The sequence below is a fragment of the Scatophagus argus genome, chromosome 5 (genome assembly GCF_020382885.2).
Source record: "Scatophagus argus isolate fScaArg1 chromosome 5, fScaArg1.pri, whole genome shotgun sequence".
Taxonomy (NCBI): Eukaryota; Metazoa; Chordata; class Actinopteri; family Scatophagidae; genus Scatophagus; species Scatophagus argus.
Genome location: NC_058497.1, coordinates 3,084,447 through 3,099,140, shown reverse-complemented (window position 1 = coordinate 3,099,140; position 14,694 = coordinate 3,084,447).

Below are 14,694 nucleotides of genomic sequence, written 5' to 3'. Positions count from 1 at the left end.
AAACCCAAATAAAACAAAAACAAGAAATACAGTAAAATATAAAATCATGACACTGCACATCTCAAAATGTGAGGAAACATTTTTGATTTGATACTGTAGATGTAAATAAAGCTAGACATTTTCTCTGTAAAGGAAGACCTTTTTTTCCTTGACTGTTGAATAAATTAAGTGAGTAAGTAAATTAGTCTCACCATCTGTCTCTGCTGTGGCTTCAGTATCTGACCATCACACTATTCTGACACACACATGCAGATACACACTCACAACGCCCAGAGGTAGAGATAACAAGGTTTCAGGTCCAAAGCATGCACTGGTTTTACTGGATAGTCTGCTAAATCTGTTCTAAATCCATTTGTATACTTTTTACCGAAACCTTTTTACCAAAACTCACTTGTAAGTCTTGTTTCTCTCAGCTCTCCTGTATGTTTGTGCAGCCTGCAGACACCTCATTACATCACACTCCCGGCCATGTTTAAAAAGCCCTGCATGTAGTCTTTTTTAATGATGGTAAATATTCAGAGAGCTCTTGGCAAATGGATGCCTCATTTTCACCTCTTCAGCACTCAACATTCAAGGAGAAGATTGCTTGTCCAAATACCACAAGTCTGCACTGTGCAATTACTGCACGTATGTGTAATGCTGTGGTATCACCTGCCCATTATATCAGTCTGCTACAAGCTGCTTTTAAGGGTGCATTCATCAATAAGATACTTTTTTTTTTAAAACTAAACACTCATTTGTTCTTAAGGGCATGAAAATAAAGGGATTTTAAAAAAATATACACACAAACAATGCACACTGAACAGCATCCACATACATTCTCCTCAAAACAGAAAGAAAATATGCATCTATATCTGTCTTTGCACGTGTAGATAAAAAAAACAACTGCTGTAAGCTGTCAAAACGATTGCAGTCCCCATGCCAACAATAGTTTTTATATATTGCACTTATCCAGAGAAGTACCAAAACAAGATGATGTATGACTAAAATGTGCTCTCTTCAGGCACAAAAAGCTGTTCATGTTAATATGGTATAAAATGACAGCTTTCACTCATCCTTATTTCTGCCCAGTCTCATTCCTAGAGCATCACATATTGCTGTGTAAGACGCTCTGTGTCCTATTCAGATCCAAAAGGTACCCTTCAGTGTCTGGAAGAGATGTACTGGTTTTTAAATTACCTCTGGTGTAAACCCTCCATGTTAACTACACAACGCAGCAGAGTCTGTGTCCCATGTGAAAGTGAACGTTACGGATGCTTCCCTGACTGTGTAGTTTTTGTGCCTGGATTTTATGCTTATGTTCACCATGTGGTAGAAGAGTTTTGTGCATTGCACACAGCCACTGAAGGGCATCTTGTGCATCTGCATAAGACATCGTTGGGTGCATGAAGAAGTGGCGGTGTCTGATGACCTGGATGATCATCACTTAAGCTCTTAAAAAACCAACATTATATTAATCAAACATCAAGATATTAATAGATTTCAGTATAGTGGCAATTAGTTGCCTTGGAGCCTTGGATTAATGAGCAGGAATTAAAATGAAAAAAAGACAGTAGTAATGCTTGTCTGTGCAGAACACTTGTGTTCAAGTATAGTCACCTAATAAATGATGTATCAAAACTGCACACTCACAGAAACTTGTAGATAATGGTGTGAATGCCCTTGACTTGCATCAGTGTTGTCACTAAAACTAATCAAAAATATAGGCTCATCAGGCTTGCATCAGGAAAATCTACCGCACAAAAGACCAAAAAGCTGACAAACGTAAAGGGGAAGTGCGCATTTAAAACTCTACATGACGATGAAAGTATGCATATCCTGCAGCATGGTCCATGACAGAGAAAGATGTAGATACATGTCTGTGCAACTTTCCTTTAACCCTACAGAGGTGTTGCATTACTGCAGGCTAGAGTGGGAACTGTGTGTCTGAAGTGAGTCCCTGCAGCTCCAACCAATAACACCCCCCACGATGCTGTCAAATAGATGGAAAGATGGAGTTATCGAGGGAGGAGTAAAACCTCCCTTATTGGCAGTGAGGAGGGGAAGACTACTGCAGCTGAAGATATAGACGTACAGTGCAGACTCCCCAGCTGCTCATTTGGAGGAGCAGAATATGTTTTGATGTGTGTGTGTGTATGTGTGTTTGTGTGTGTGTGTGTGTGCTTGTGAATGATGTCCTGCTTTAATCTCTGTCAGCATGCTAGGCCTTCTGAGAGTCTGGCTGTCAATATGAGCTCATGCTGGTGTCTGACTTAGAGTTGTGTGTGTGCATGCGCACACAGATATTCCCATTTCCATCTGCAGTGTGAGAATACACCCCTTCTCATACATTTTCCTATCATCTCCTCCCTTCCATTCTCGGAACAAGGCCCCCACTGGACATAAAGGACACATTTGTTCTCAGCCTTGTGCCATGCTTCTCCGCACCATTGTTCTGCAAGCCTACTGTTAATATCCGTTGCAAATCTGCTTACTTTCAGATTCCATCAATACGGGTGGGGTAGACAAAGAGAGGACTTTATGGCCCGTTCAAGGCAAGGAGAAAGGATGCAAACAGAGGTTGTCAGTGTGTTCCTTGACTCTGGGAGGGCACTGACAATGGCAGCAGTGTGAGGCAGCGTGGTGATTGATCAGTCTAATGTTGTGCTGTGCGGGGTAGATGTCGCAGACAGAATTAAACAAAGGTTGGGAGGAAGTGGCCTGATTTAGTTGATGGGATTTAGAAAGGATAAATATGAGCTGAGTGGATGTGTTGTGTCCTTCCTGTAATATATAAATTATTTCACACTGTTTCATGATTAAGGTTTATGAAAAAAATTTAAAAAACAGAACCACCCACGGTAGATTTCTCTTAAGCAAATCACCACCTACTTGCAATATACAGGTTCTGCTGGCTATAGAAGTTTTTGTTTTCGAGGTATTTGTCACAGATGCAGCTGCACTGGGTGCAGATATAATCCCATTTGATGACACTGAATTTCCATAGTTTGTCAAACTTGAAAAGCAATAAAAGATGCTTTGCTTAACATCAATAAAAATACAAACAGGCTGTATAAAAGGCAGTCATAATGCTCTATTTTTGACCAGCATATCACGTATGATATCAGCCAACCTGCTGGTTTGGAACAGAAACGTGGCATGTATATCGAAGGATACGGCATAGTCTATGGGGAACTGGCCAGGCTGATTCAGGAGACAAAAGACAAGAGAATAATAAAAAAGCTTTTGTTGCTCAAAGCAGCTATCATTTCAGTGTACTGAAATTACATTGTTTACAGCTTCATAAAGTCAATGGAAGAATGGACTTTAACAGGGCTAAATAGTATTCTTAAAGCTACTCTAATCAACATCTTTATGCCACAATGGGCAAAAAAATGACATATGTATAATATAAAAAGTGCTGCTTCCCTCAATTCGTTGTTTTGTTTTTTCTGCCTACAACTTTACCATCAGCAGCCTTGTTTCCAGCAGCAGACGGCTGTTGGAAACAGCTGTTAAACAAATGCAATTTGTTAGTAAATGACTGCATTCCGTTTTTATTCATGTTTTATATGGCATCCACACTTTTTTGGAATCAGTGGTTGTACTCCAAATAATACAAACGTAAGTGTATAAAGATTTGTTGATTAAGGTTCGCTAAAAATACAGAAATTCTATTAATAGAAAACAGATAAGATAAACCTATTTGTATATTTCATTTTCCCGTTACTGCTCTGCATTAACAATACCTGCCTGGATCCGGGGTTTGACCTCTCTGGGTTTTAAGACCAGATCAGATATAAGGGGGAATAGTGACACAGATACTGAAACACGTACAACATGTATGAGGAATCTTCAGCTGGTAAAGATCCTGTGTGAGATGTCTCTCTAATGTGCGTGAAATGAAGCAAAATCTTCATATTCGTTTCAAGCCTGAGATCACAGCACAGTGCATCAACAGCACATCACTCTTCTCTAACCTTCTGTCAGTCCTTTGTGTTTGATCTAAGTGCTCTGTGAAGACTTTAGACAGATAAGCTATCTGTGCTGCCCACTGATAGATGTGCCTTAGTTGATAATGCTTTAATCCCTTTACATGCTTTCCCCTAATAGCAATATTGGTAAGCGTGTCCTCTCTCATGTACACATGACACACAGCTTGGCACCGTAGGAAAAGGAGCATTACTGAAAATGAATCCTGCCTTCTACCTCTTAATAAGTGGATGAGGGTGAAAACGATTTTCTCCTTGATGCTGACAAGATTTACTGTAAATGCTAACTTTAAACCCTGACTGAGCTCAAGACCTGACCTGTTTGATGTCTCATTCACGTGCATCATTCCATTAAGAACTTAGAAATATCTTTGATCTTAATCTCTTCTAAGACACTTTAAGTATATGAAGGCCAAATGAGACATTTGGTAGTGAAAGGGTGGTAATTGTAATTTTTTAAAGTATATTTAATGCGTGTGTTGTATTTGATTTAGGTTTGATATTCAGATGTTTATTTGATCTTTGCCTTCTCTCAAAAAAAGGGTTAATAATAAATTACAGGTAAACAGCCATGTTCAGGCTTGATCTGTATCACAAACTGAGGTTGCAATTATGAATTATGTTCCATCCATGAGATTTTAGTGTGCAAAACATCCATCCCATCCAGTGAGTACAGACCAGAAACTGGAACTTGGATAGATTAGAAGAATATTAGACTAAGTGAACAGCTAGATGTCTCACATTTTTCAGGCATGTCTATAAGCATATATTTTACTTCATTATGTATTATGTATGATTGGGCAATTATTTACTGGCAAGCAAATTTTCCAGTGGTTACTTACATACATAATAGTTCATGCTTTTGCAGCATATTTACCTTATCAATATATCCAATATATCCCGCTGAAAATGTAAAATGCATCTGTATCTCTGTCAGTTTGAGCTGCTGTCCTTCGGGTTGACTTGACAAGTGTGATTGGTTTTCACCCCCAAATGTCAGGGGACATTTGCATAAACTCAAGTGTCTTAAGGTGGTGTCTCAGCTCTGACTGGTTGATGATTAATCCAACTGGCTATAAAATAATTTTGGACAATACATGATGAAAACATGTCTAATCCGAGCGAACACCTTCTGAGCCTTACCAGAACAGGGTTAGCAGGAATAATTGTTGGGTGGTTTCTGCCCCAAACTTCACAACATGCTAGCATCCTCTGGAATTCATTGCGACAAATTAAATCATACGCACCTAGAAAGGAGCTGGCTACCATGTGGCTACCATGATATAGGGCTTCTCAAGAGACTCATCATTTTTTTTTAACCATAATATTTCAGCATCTGTGCTGTTAAGCTGTTGCCATTGATGATTGATGATGAGTTCATATGGGAGCTGACAAACATCAAGAGGCAAGCATGAACAGCAGTTACAACAGTGTAAGTGTGATTATAGAAAACCACTGACGGTCTGCATTGAATTTCCATTATCTGTGGCAACAGATACCTTGATATGGCAACAGTGATTGTTTCTATGATTTTAGAGGCTTTAACAGGAACAAACAGCTGTAGAAATTAATTTCTTAGGCATCAATGTTGCATTCATTCTGTACATGGGAAAATGCCCTAACTGAATAGATGGCAGCCAAACATCTTACTGTAATATAATTCCAAACCACTCCATCGCCAGTGGTGGGAGCCAGTGCAGTAGTATGAGGCAGAAAGTAAGGGTGTGCTGGTAGAGTTGGTGAAGAGGCTTGTAATGAGTCCAGTTTTTTTGTGCTGGAGGTCCCAGACCTGCAACAAAAGCTTGTCTTTTATTAACTAAGCTTAACCTAGTGTTGTAATCAACCATATCTTAATCATAACTGAAAACAGCTGCCTGCTGTGTGAACCAAAATAGCATTGTTATGGAAAAACAAAACAATAAAATGCAAGACCTGAAAAACTCAACTGGTCATGTGATCTGCTGTTAATGTAAAAATTGTGATTTTAGTCCTCTTAACCATACTTTATCCATTTGCAAATACTTTAAGAAATATGAATCTTAAAAATATTAACACTGGATATAAAAAATAGTCAGTGAATACTATGTTGAGTGGTTCATAGGATCATATTGTCCAGTGCTGTTTTTGTGTGACAAAAGGTTTGTAACTAATATGTCATATAATATGTAGCATATTGATCAATATCCAGCCAGGCGTGGTAAACATTAGCATACTGTGTGTTGTGTACTGATGTCACTTCACAGTAATTTCATTGATTTCACTTGTAGCTGCCCTGAAGCTGTCTGAAGCCTTAAATCTAACCGATTATTCTCAGTGGGAACCTGAATTCTTTTGTTCTTGCTGGAATATGCTGTGGATGCTTTGCAGGATCCTGTGACCTGGCACTGCTGCTTTAGAACAGTGGATCCATCCGTGTGAGCTCTCATTGTGTCTCTTGTCTGTGTAATGAGGGAAGTTCTCCCCAGTGATGAACCCTCATCAATTTAATTTTAGACACTCTATGTGCCCACTGCCCCGCCTTGCTGACAGTCTCCTGTGGTTAATGAAAACATAACAGACTGTTTAGCTGGTCTGGGCAAGATCCCCATCATCTCCCAGTCACACCAGCCAAATCTACTGCCGGGCCCACCCCCTTTGCTCTCACCCAAACTGTCCCCTCAGTCCCTCGCCTCTCTGTCTCCCCTTTGCTTCATTTACAATGCTCCCCTGTCACCCCCCTGGCCCTCCACATGCCTGAATGTCGGCCAAACCTTTTCTGCTCCCCGTCTCTATATCCTCTGGGCTTCTTGTAGCTTCCCCATCACTCCTCAGCTTCTATTCACTTGTACTCCACTTTCTCACCCCTCCTCAGGCTTTCTCATCCTTCATCCCACAAAATTCTGACCCCACTCAGGACACAATTTGTCCTCAATTTGTGCTTCTCCGGTCTCAGTTCTCTTTGGTGTCCAGCTACTTTTGCCCTAATGCCTCCCATACATGTCAATTTTTAGCTGTGCTTGTCGCTGCTTTCTCCTTCCTTCATCCCCTCACCCTTGCATTCTCTTCTCATTTATCTCATTGTACCCGCTATTCTTCTGATTTTTTTTTTTTTTTTGCTTTTCTATTTAGCGATTCATTGGCTCAGTGCATTTTCCCCAGCAGCCCAGTTTGGGGAGGCTGCCTAGTCCCTGTGAATGTGGCCTGGGAGACATGACGCCCTGCCAGCTTCCGATGTCATTACTGGAACACAACATGGTCAGACAGGCAGACGCGAACACACACACACGCCAACACGCCATGCACATTTCTGCACACATACAAAAGCAGATACATGAGCCCACACACACATGCGCACACATCAGGTCTAGTGAAAGAAGAACCCAGCAGACTTTAGCCACTTTTGTACTGGCAGTAAAAGGTAACTCGTCAGTAGTATTTAGAACTTGATAGAATACGTCACAAAGTACACCAGATGCGAGTAACATTAAGACAGGAAATTGAGAGGCATTACATGCAACATTAAGGTTAGTTAATTTTAGCTTCATCATTTTGGACATGAAATTTAATGAATGCGACCACCACTTGCATTTTACATTGTGAACACTTAGTAACATTTGGTGCTTTAGAGCACAAGGGGAGGACAAATCAAGACATAGAAAGCATAAAATAACAGGTAGTACATTTAAGACATAAACACCAATCTGATATAAATGTGCAAATAATCTTCATAAATAGTAGCGTTTTTTGCTGTATAGTACATGCAACTCTCCACCTCTACCCCTTCTCATCATCTTTCTTTCTCACACATTTTCGCAAGACCTTCTCAGAAGAGTCTACGCAGATGCATCATGCTTGAGTTGATGTGATTAGTTTTAAGGCTTATGGGATATAGATGAAAGGATACAGACGGAAGCGCTTTGTTGGCTTTTCCCACTGACAGTTGAATAGGCACTCTGTGGCTTTGAGAGTTCCCCACCCTTAATTTGCTGTGGCAGGCTTAGGTGGCATATGACTATGGATGGTCACCTCACAGATAGGTAGAGAGACACAGTGATGAGTTTCAGCTGAAGATAGGCCACTGGACTCAGCTACTGTGGATTTAAAATGCTGTTTTACTATTGAGTAATAACTATAGAGAGGGAACATATTATGACCTAAAAGCACCTTTGGAGTATCACAGGGCTTGATTCTTGGTACACTGCTTTTCTGAGTGTACAGGCTGTTAAACCCTAACCCTAACCCTTGATCCCTACAAATCCAATCTAATTCAAACCTTTACCTATACTACTGCATGACAGAAGATGTAGTCATCTATCTTTGTTCGGAAAGACTAGTCTAAAACCAAGTATCATTTCAGCTGAAAGTACTGGAAAAAAAATTCAATAGTTTTTTTTTTTTTTTTTTTTTTTTTTGTCCAACTATTGTTCATATCAAACAAACGCATAAAATTCTTGATCAAAACAAACAAACACCATTTTGTTGTTATCATTATTGTGCACTTCAGGAAATAACAGTCAAACATGTTTAGCAAAATTAATAAAAATGGATTTATCTGTTTTGGCAAATCAATTCTTCAGTTGTTGGAAATAAATATTTAGCTCCCAGTCTAAAATTCCCAGAAGGGAGTTTGTCATGAGGATGAGGAGGGATCTGTCAGCAATACATAATAGCAATACTGGTCAAAGATGTACATTATGCTGACAACTACAGACAGTTATCTATTTTAAAAAACTGTCAGTATTATGTTGTGAAACAAAGCCAACATATTGGTATTTTTTATATTCGTTCTTATTTGTAGATTTTCATATTTGTCATACTGTTTAGTTTTACGTTCCTTTTTAGGTATGTTTTTGTAAACTCAAATTTGTATTTTGGACTGTGCGTAAAGTGAAAATCCCAGACATCCAAGCTATTTAGCAGTAATTACTGTTTTTTCTTTTCTCTCAGTGGGCATATTAACACATTTCTATCTGCAGCATAAGGGTTGTCCTGTGTTCTCTATGTAAGTGTCATTCTTTACCTGGAAACATAGCATTGTGTCACTAATTAGAATGAAAATATCAATAAAAACATTATTAGCTGGAACAAAAACTATGCTGTCTACTGTATGGTAACAAAAAAACCCAAAAAACACACACACTGAAAGTAAGGTTGTGGAGAATAGAATTTGTGTCCTGCCACAACTTAGAATCTAAAATGTGCCTTTTTAAACCGCAGAGATAACGTCCCTAAATGTTTGCCTAAGTATACCTACACTGACACCACTACACCATAGTTTAATTGCATCCACTGCAACCTGGTTAAGGTTTTTGTATTTACAGAGATTATGCAGAAAGCAAGAATTTCCAAAACGATGACACTAGACACAAATTAATGTTAACTTTGACCATCATCCTGGTTTTACACAATCAGCCATTATTAAAGTTGTTATCTAGGATGAAACAAATGGCACAAAAAGTATTTTAAATGTTTAACATGTTTTTAGCAGACACACCTTTAACACATAACACATAAATACCAGACAGAGGACATGGGGCTACAGCAGCATTAACATTACAACGTTAGTCATGTTTTGTTTTCCACTGGTTAAGGTCAAATGTTCACACTCCACCAACTTCTGTGAAAAAATACTTGACTGTTTAGCTGCTAAATGCTCCATCTTGTTAACATCAAGTTGCTAACTTTGTCTGTTGTTTGTAGCTGAGCAGGTAGCATGCTGAGACTTTTCACTGAAAAGCTGTGGTCTAGAACATCAACACAGTGAGATTCAAGATGCTAAATCGCTCTTCAGAGCTGAAGGTAACTGCAGAATGGGAAGTTAATTCTCTGGGAGTTTGTCACTAATAATACCTGTCACATTACATCTCATCTGATCTGCCATTAATATAAAAATATTTATCAGTCCAGCTTTAAAAAAAGGTCAGTTACCATGACTTGAATGCATTAAGTGTTTTAACTGTTTTGTATTGTTTTTTGATTTGCAACATATCAGGGATGAAGAGTTAGTAATGTAATTACACTGAGCTGTGGGTGGGAGGGGAGCAGCAGGATAAAGAGGGCTAAGGATGTTGGAGTCAACATCAAGGGGGAGAGAGCGGTGAGGGAGGCAGAAAATGCAGAGATGGGAGGAGAGCTGGGGGGGGGGTAGGGTTAGTGCCGTGGAGTCAAGCTGCTGTCTGGCCTAATGTACCCGCAGTGTGATTGGCTGGGATTGCTGGCCTGCATACCTGAAACCGGGCTGTGCTATAATCGTCCTTTTCCTGTAGCTGGGCTCGGACAACGCTCCTTTCTGCTTTTATCTCGCTCTACTCTGCTCCCTGCTCAGATCAGGTTGCTAAAAGAAAAACGCCGACTGCCACTAACTCTTCATGTCTTTGCCCCCTTGCAGTCTCTCTCTCTCTCTCTCTCTCTCTCTCTCACACACACACACACTGCTGCTGAAGCCTTCATTTTCAGATTCTGTCCCTGTTGTGATGGCAAGAACCTGTTCTTCTCCATTCAGCAAAAATCCTCCTGTTTCCACACTGAAAGCTGACACAAAATGGCTGCCAAGGCAGGGAGCAGAGGCCTGTCAGTTTTGCAGCTTCATGTTAGAAGGAACATAATTGTTACTGTGAACACAGACAGACATATCAAACCATTTTTTGAAGACTCACACATTTTGAAAACAATAACAAATATTGTGATGGTAAGAGCTTGACTACTATCGATTTTAAAGACTCTATGTTTAGAGCTAAGAGGAGAATGAATAATGAATGTTTTATTTTTTATATTTGTTGGATTAACAGAAACCCTACTCCAAATAAATGCTAATGTTGCTCCTTTTCTGCTGGATGTGTACATTAGATAGACAGATAGACGGACAGATAGATAGATACTTTATTGATCCCAAATGAAATTTAAGCTATTTGCTTAGACTAAATTCTCACATATTTGCTAGTACTTATCAATTGAGAAGATGTTAGTATCGTCTGTGTTGCATATAGAGCTTATTCTGCTGCCCCCAAACTGCCACTAAACAAACACAAAGCATTCCTATTTCAAATGTGTCCTGTCCTCCTCTTCCTAGAAAGGAGAGATGTCACTGAACTTGTAGAGGTACAATGTTATCAACAAGAATGCCATGTGGGGTGCCACAGGGCTAAGTCCTAGGTTCAAACCTTTTGTCAGTGCACATGCTGGTGAACATAGACTATATAATCCAACCACACTGATTAATGTCAACCATCTTGTCTGTCTCAGTAAAGAAATGTCTTTTTTTAAAAAAATGCTTTTTCATGTGTTGGAACAAAGTATGTGTTGTTGTACCTATGAACATGTAGTGTAATAATGGTTTTGTAGTGTATCTTAGTTATGGAAATCTACCTAACAATCCAACATGTTTGGGGCAAACAAAAACACTCATTTAAGATTAGGAAAGATTGTGGTGATGATGAAAATGAACAACTGCAAGGAGGAGCGAAGTGAACAATGTCCACAGCCAGACTCATCCATAGGACGTTTTGCACAATACCCCTTAACTTCCAGCCTTAATTTTGACTGACAACAGTAAACCTTTGCCCAGCCACAAGGGGTCACTTTTCTGGAAAATGTGAACATGTGTAGGTGTTTGAACTTATGATCAAAGCTGTAGTTTTTCTGTTGAGGACGGCCTTATGTGTTTGGTATTCCGCCTGTCCTCTCTTATCTAGTGTTGTCCTACATTGTCCTGTCCTGCCCTGCCTCCTCCTGTGTTAAAGCAGAAGAGACACAGAGCGCTGCAGGGCCAGGTGTTGCTGTGTGTGGATTCTCAGTGTCACTGTGCACAGTGGAAGGACAAAGACAGTATTGAGGAGGCAGGCATGGAGCAGGGAGCAGCACAGGATACTCTTACAGACCGGCCAGTGTTTGTGCCAAGTCCTCCCTTCATACACACAACAGACACTGTGTTCAGTTTCTCCCCACTCCCAGCTTTGTCCTGTCTGGCTCTCTTTCTCTCCCTCACATTCTCTCTACCCCCACTCGCCCCCCCCCCCCCCCCCTCCTCCGTTTTTTTTTATTTTGTTTAGAACAGGTTGGTTTACATTGGAGTCAGCATCTATGTGTAGATGGAAGGCCTGGATAGCAGAGGGTCTAAGAACAGACTTAGGCATTCGAGATCGATCTCTCAACCTCCTGGACACAAAGAGGTGGAGGGTGGAATGAACTTGAAAGAAACTCAGTCTAGTTGCACTTCAACTTGCATGACAAAGGGCAACAAGAAAAGGACACGAGGGAATATATGGTGTTTCATTTTTAGGATGAGAAGTTTTTCTCTTTCTTCGGCCTCAAGATTGAGGTCATAGTTTCCTTTCTTTTTTGAAAAACAGGTTTCAGTTTAGAGATCCAGGAAAGATCAGATCATGTTACATACAGCACTGTTGCTGAAAGCATCAGGTTTGTGTTGATAGCATAAGGGAGGCATCCGACACCTGAACACCCAACATGCCAACGAAAGGAACTGATGATACAGTTGAAAAAGAACTTCTTAACAAAAGCATGAAGAAGCCTTCTGCTGTAATGGTTGCAGATTCCTTGGGGAATCTGGCACTTTGTCATGACAAACTAAATTGTTGAATTAGCCTAATAATCATGAATGATCATTTTGTTACCACTCCATCATTCAGGCTGACGTTGCCCTCTTGTTTGAAATTTAATGTGTTTGGGGACTGGTTGGGGTTCACTCTGCACATTGAGGTCCAATTCAAGTACAATGATGAATTTGAACTCACTAAACCGTTACAAACAGGCAAATGTTTGACAAAAGGGATTAATGACGTTAATTCCTATTACAGTGTGCTTCATAAAGGTTTTATAACTTCTAACTAAGTTAAGTGACATATTTTGTCATTGGAGGGAACTCACTCCAATGAAATTTGTTCTCTGCATTTAACCCACCCAAGTGACGTGCACACACACAGCAAACCCGGGGCAGTGGGCGACCGCGTGCAGCGCCCGGGGAGCAGTGGGGGTTAGGTACCTTGCTCAAGGGTACCTCAGCCATGGACACCGGGACGGGGAATCGAACCAGCGATCCACCGGTTACGGGTCCGACACCCTAACCGCTGATCCACGACTGCCCCAATGGACATAAATGCTGTCTAGCTCAGCTTCATTAACTTTTGGGATGCCTATTGAGTTCATAAGGTCTGCTCCAATGGACAGGCCGACCATTTTATCAAGCGACACTTTTTGTCTGGGCTCCCCCAGAAACTTCAAACTTTTTACATTTTGTTTCCTTTCATTCATTCTGTCTGCCAGCTGGTAGGACCCCAGAATATTCCTGCTGTGATGAGACATTGTTTTAAGAAGAATATGGAGTGTTTAGGCTTATTAAAGCAATTTAAAGCATAACATGTCGACAGAGCTGATGATAAAGGTAATTCTAAAAGCAGTAATATTGTTTCTTGAATATGAAAAAGAAAAATAGTTTTCACGCTAGGTCTCATATCAAGTGAACAAATTTCATTTTTTATGTGTTCAGTGCAAGTTTAATGCGCTATGACACAACAAGATCTTACAATCAAAATCAACAGATCTGTGCATATGTTAAGATTATTTCTAATATAAATCAACTTGTTTCAAGAAACTTCTAGACAAGAAATTGAAAATTCTTGAAACAATTTCATTTGTAACAGAAAGAAAGAAAATCACTTGTAAATTTGGCGATTTTTGCAGCTACAAGTGAAATGTTCAGAATCCTTCAGTTGTGCCCGAGAAAGCCTGATAATGTGAAACACTTCAGTCCCACCCACAAATGCTCCGATTGGCTGACTTGTTTCTCCTATCTGGGATGAGCTGCTGACAAGGGTGACACCAGACCTCTGACTCGCTAGATCAAATTTAAAAAGTAGGCGGGTGATTCAAGGGGTCTGGAATGAGGCCACGGTTACATTTCCAATAAAGCATTGGCACGGTGAAGTGAAACCCCTCTGCACTGCTCTGCATGACCAGCCTCACAACCTGTTGAACAAGTCAAGTTAAAACGATGACATTCATTCAGTGTGAATTACGCAAAGACACCTGCCCTCACACTATGGTACCATACATACAAATAGGTAATGCTAATGGGCTATGAACTGTGTGTGTGTGTGTACATGTATTCCTGTAATTGTTGGGACATAAATCAGTCACACTGTGAGAACCCACCTTACTTATGGGGACAAAACACAAACATAAATCACTGAATGTTAGAGTGAAGACCTGCTTTAAAGTTAGGCTGAGGTTAGGGTTAGGTTTGGTAAGGGTTAGGATTGAGCAAATAATGTTTATTGTTATGGTGTGGTGGTGGTGGTTAAGACTCCAGGAAGTCTATGTAATGTCCCCAAAAGGTAATGGAAACATGACTGTGTGTGTGTGTGTGTGTGTGTTATCCTCAGTTTGTCTCTGAGGGGTGTGATCTGATTTTTAGATGAAAACAGAGAAAGGTGGCACCGATGTGATAATGAGAACCTCACCCTGCGGCTCCTGGAGAAGCAGAAAAAAAAAAAAAAAGTCCTGGCCTTCACAAACTGCGATGTCAACAGAAAACAGACAACAGCACATAATTTAGTCACTCTTCATCTGCAAATGAACTTTTTAATTAGCCTGAGTTTTGTCAGGCTATCTGCAACACCTGCAAGTCTCTCACATTGCCCATCCCCCATTGATTCTCTCACTCACGTCATTGTTTTTTGCGTCAGTCTTGAAGCAGGTGAAAAGAAACATGATGATTCTGTGGGGCTAA